This window comes from Heterocephalus glaber, unplaced genomic scaffold, assembly GCF_053883595.1.
Source record: "Heterocephalus glaber isolate CG9 unplaced genomic scaffold, H.glaber_assembly_v1.0 deba00001472, whole genome shotgun sequence".
Classification (NCBI taxonomy): Eukaryota; Metazoa; Chordata; class Mammalia; order Rodentia; family Bathyergidae; genus Heterocephalus; species Heterocephalus glaber.
Window position 1 is genome coordinate 99,156,118 of NW_028258315.1, and position 5,208 is coordinate 99,161,325.

The window sequence follows — 5,208 nt, forward strand, 5'->3', positions numbered from 1 at the left end:
CCCTGGATAAAGTCAAAGGGATGGATACAATTTTAGCCAGAAACATGTTAAAAATTATAATCCTTCATACAAATGCTACATGCCAATGTAGAAAATATGCAAAATTCATGAAAAAGCATAAAATTGAGGGTTCAGGACAAAGATTGGAATTTGACTCATTAATTTTTTTTTCGGTACCAGGGATCGAACTCGGGACCTTGTGCTTTCAAGGCAGTTGGTGAAACCACTGAGCTACATCCCCGGCCTTGACTCAATAATTTTATTACTTTAGGATGCAAATACTTCTTTAGGGTGCAAAACTTTGTGGTTCACAGCATTGATTGTGTCACCATTTCTTTGAGTCAGATACCCAGGAGCAGCTTTTTTTTTAATGCATGACGGTCTTTATTACCGACTTTATTGGCAAAAAATAATAGGGAAGACACAGGGCACTGTAGCTGATCCTGTTGGGTTCACAGTCCATTCAAATGTCCACTGAATTGTCCAAAGATACACAATACTGAATCTGTCTGTGCAGTTTCCTTAATAAAGTACAGTGTGCATGTTCTAGACAGTCTCTAAACATATAAATACAAAGGAAAGGAAATCCCTCATTGAAAACCACATCAAATGAAGGGTATTTTAAATGTAAATTTGTATTGTTGATGTTAGCACATACCCAGCGAAAACCAAAGGCCGGAAACGCCTTTACACTGGCTGCTTCAGTGGACAGTCACAACAATCATCTTCTGCAATGATCTTTATATTTTCAACTTATCATGAACTACTATGAACTTACCAGGAGATGTAGCCAAAGCCAGAAGCGAAGACGTGGAAGAATGTTCCTGTTTTGAGGAGAGTAAGCCTTCCAGAGCCAGCATGGGAAACGAACATTCTGTTGATTCTAGGTGGACAAAACGAATGTAGTCAATTTCGACTCATGCTGAGCGGACTTAATCTTTCCCTTGACTTGCTTGGTGTCATTCTTCTAAATCAAATGTATTTAATTCTTCTTCTAACCCATCCAGATCTTCCCCGGTAAAAAGGTTTTCATCAACAGGAACAGCCCGATGGCTCCATTTCCTTGTCCAGCCACTTCCTTGTCCTCTTCCAAGTCGCTTCATTCCCCATTCTCGGGCTAACCTCCGGAAGCTTCTCTCAGTTTGTTTTCACCTTTAGAAGCACATGTGCTGACTCTTTTGAGACTGGCTAGAGTAATGCCTGTTTTATCTACGCCTCTTGGGAGGTACAGGCTCAAATCTATGCCATTTACGCTCACAGAACCAACCTGAGGGCAGCACAGCATCTGCTTCCTGGTCGTCATCATCGACCAGACAGGACAGAATTCCAACATCCCCCTCCACTGGTCACCAGCGCCTTCCATGGTTTGAAGTCAGCTTTCCTTCTTCCCACACTTTGTTCAAGTTTATCAATCTTTTCTTGTCTTTTCCTTTTCTTCCATGCGAGAAAAGATCTAGAGTGATTTTGGTGACATTTTGACCTAGGGCAGAACGCTATCTTTCAATGAGATCTTCTAATGAAATTGCATCTTTCTCTTCCTTCTTTCTATCTTTTTTCAACACAAATCAGAAGGACGTACATGAGGATATACACAATTATCACCTCCTCTGGAGGGTGATACTCAAAACTCAAAACCAGCCATGCGTGTTATTTTCAGTAGCTTCAAGGAAACACTTGCAGACTATTTGAGTTTTGGTTTTTCTTTTCTGCTGCACGGTGCTTCTCTGCAGTACTTCGAGCTTTTCTCATCCCAGTTATCTTGTACCCCTTTCAAATTCTTCATCTCTTGCATCAAGGTAAGCACTTTGTTTTTCACGCTTTCTCTCCAAAGCCAGGCCATGAGAGGACTTGAACTTGTCCCCCTTAGCACACTGTTCTTGCTTGAAGAAGGCATGTACCATGGATTTTACTTACTTTTACTTACTTTTTGAGCAGCAATTACAGGGTTGAAGAGCTCATTTAGCTCTGGCAATTCTTTCTTCTCGTGGTCTTTCTTCAGTTTCTTTTCAGCTCCACTTTGTGCTACCTGGTGTGGATTTTGTTGACCAAATTTAACTTGATGAGTGACAGCCTTGGTAAACTTCTCTTGTTTTGCTCCTTTCTTATTCTTTAGACCAAAAGTATTTTCTCCAGTAATCTTTTTCTGCTCCACCTTTTTGCTGGCCCCAGCCTGAGCCTGTTTCTTGGGGAGCACTGAGGAGAGAGGTGGCACAGGCCAGACTTAAGGTCAGATGGACCCTGTGGGGGAATTTGGCACCACATTAGGAGGAGGAGGCCAGGAGCAGCTTAACTGGAACTCGAGCCTCAGCATTTCTTGGGCTTCCGTTGAGCTGTCTGCCCGGGGTTGGGGTCTCGTCTGAACGTTCACTTGAGAGGGATCCCCATCCAGTGTCACTCCTGCCCCTGTCAGCAGGGTGCATATCCTCCCTGAGCACTGGCAAGAGGAGGCCTTGGTTTCATGCCACGTGGATTTCTCTGGCGGCAGCTCTCAATGCGGCACATTGATGGGAAGAGTGCAAGACTCAGGCCAAGACAGCTGGTCTACAGTGCAGCGCACAGGTGTCATCCTCCACTGCCCAATTCCATTTCTAAGCAGCAAGTCCACAGTCCATCCCACTGTGAAGCCGAGAGGACGACACAGAACACAAATACCAGGAGAAAGAAAGCATCAACCGCCACTTTAGAAGCCAAACATCCCTCCAGGAGGAGTCTCCTGCCACCAAGGGCTTCTGTGTGCTCAAAGGCCAAGCTTAGAGCCATGTGTGTGTTACAGTTGAGTTATTGGTACAGAAATGGATGATGGCAGAAGAATTTTCCTAGTAAACTGAGAGGAATTTATCTCTAAGACCTAGTAATAAAAGAGGAGTGATGAACAACAGACTTGTTAGAAGGTGCAACCTAGCTTTGCCTTAAGGCCGCACTTGCTCAGAAGCACACTTGTACTCAGCTTGCTGGAGAGCAGCTGAGGAGCGAGATCAGCGAGCAGAGCTTAGGGTGACCCCAGGCTTTCTCAGGCCCTACGTGTGCTGGCGTGGGAACTTTCGAGTCAGAACACGGAAGGCGCAACTTCTTGGTCTAAAGGACACCTGGCCTAGGTGGAAGGTCTTCTCATGCCAGCCACTGAGCCACTGTCGCCTGCTCCCCTGGCAGGAGCCCTGGTGCACCCGGGCCTGCGGGAGGTGGGAGCGGAGCGATGGCCACAGCTGGAGCAGATGGACCCATGGAGTGGGGAGAATGGTGCAAGGCAGCTGCTTCTCAGGAGCACTTGGGCCCCTCGTTTAAAGGAACGTCTGGGTTTCCTTCTTTCTAATCACTAGTTACTCCGTACTGCAGTTCCGCCCAATTTCATGCCCACCTCGTGATTCCCATTGGATCACTCTTACCTGAGCAGTGATACTTGTAATCTTATTAGCTGACTGTAGTTTTGTCCCACCTTGAACCTGCCTCACCTCGTGGCTTTGCTCAGCAAAACCCCCTTGGGAAGTGGGGTGGGAGACAATCCACTTTCTGGTCTTCCTTCCGCCTCTCTTAGAAGCCGCCTTTCTCTCAGTAAATTCTTCCTATTCTTAAAACAACAACAACACAAAGCCTGTTGGGCTATTGTAAACAGGTTTCTCTAAATGAGTCCACAAAACCAAACCAATGCCATTACAACAGCTCCTTATTAAGCTCTGAGAAAGGACTATTGTTATTTGTATTTGGCACAAAGAAATCATTTGCATAAAAATCATTGGATATAGAATTTTGAAAGAAATTTTAAATCCTAATAATAGTTTCACTTTTCAAACATGTTCCTGTCGGACCTGTTTTTAAGTTACTATTTTCCACACATAGAGGGTACATTCTAGATCTTGCTGTTCTTGAACAAGTGACTCCATTTTGCTACCTTCACAAAGGGCAGCATTAAGTTGGCCTGGGAACAACAGACGAGAGCACGTGGTCTGAGGATCCCCTTTGGGTGGAGGCTTCCCAAGGAAGGGCAGGGTTGAGAGGAACAGAATGGAACAGCAACAAGGGGCTAGTTTTGGCAATAAACACATGTGCTCAGTTTGATTCAGGTTGTGTATCTGCCAAGTTCACACAAGAACACTAAATAGCCAACCGTGTAGTTATTACGCGAGATATGTGAACTGCAGAGAAATAGTGTGTCTCAGCAGAGAGCTCTGCCTGCAAAGTTGCTCCCCATCAGCCAAACACCAACATAAGACCTGACGCTATGGTTGGTTCTGACCTCCAAAGCTGTAGTCAGCCTTCCTTAATGTTACTTCCCAGGCATTTTCTGAGTCATGGCTTGGAAGTTCCTTTCTCCTTCAAGTCCCTTCTACCTGAAGAATAGAAGCCAGGTAGAAGAACGAAGGTCTCCTCTAACATCTCAGCACTGTCCATGAAAGACAGCACACGGGGTGGGAGGCTGGGCCGCCCAGGCAGCTCTCAAGCCTCGTGGCTGAAGGAGTGGCCCGGTGAGTGCAAGCCTGGAAACTCCAAGATGGAGGTCATCTTCGAAGCCATTCTGAAGGCTTAGATTGCGTATGTAATTTAATCGAGGATAATCGTGACAGGAGACATGATTGCCAGAAGTTTAAACTCCTGGTCTGGATTCACAGGTCCTCCGCCTGAAAGGGGCGAATCCTACCTCTCTTACCTTCCCCAGGGGAACCCACCTTTGCCCTTCTGTACCCACACCCCTGCCTTCATGGATGGTATAGTTACAGCCTACTGACAACTTCCTGTATGGACTCAAATCAATTTTAACGCTTGTATCCAAAACCCTAGGTTAGACATTATGGTTATCAAATAGTTATTCCATTCCTCCCCTACTTGGAAACACATTCACAATTTGGGAAGGCCCTCAGCCCCAGGACTCCTGCACCAGGCGAGGGTTACTGAGGACGCCACACCTTCCGCTGTCATGGGAGGCAGCCTGGTGGCCCGTAGCACAGGTGCTGGTGTCAGAGGCTAAAGTGCCCTGTTGCTTCTGCACCCCCCCTTCTCTGTTCTTCATCGTGGCAATGGTACCCTCCTTAGAGGCACAGTGCAAGGGTTACCTTGCTTCATGCGAAACCCTTATAACAGTGCACATGGTAGGAGTTCAAAGAATGGTTGGACAGAGCTATAGCAGGGCTCAAAACAAGATAAGAAATGTGATCACTACGTTGGTGTTTCAGAGGAAAGCGGTGCCAAAGGTGAAGGAAGAGAAAATACTTGACT

General features: G+C 46.1%; 1 pseudogene; it reads right to left on the bottom strand.

Annotated features, from left to right (window-relative positions):
• Window positions 1-223: 223 nt before the first annotated feature.
• On the bottom strand, window positions 224-5,002 carry LOC101710582 (zinc finger CCCH domain-containing protein 15 pseudogene; annotated as a pseudogene).
• Window positions 5,003-5,208: the final 206 nt, after the last annotated feature.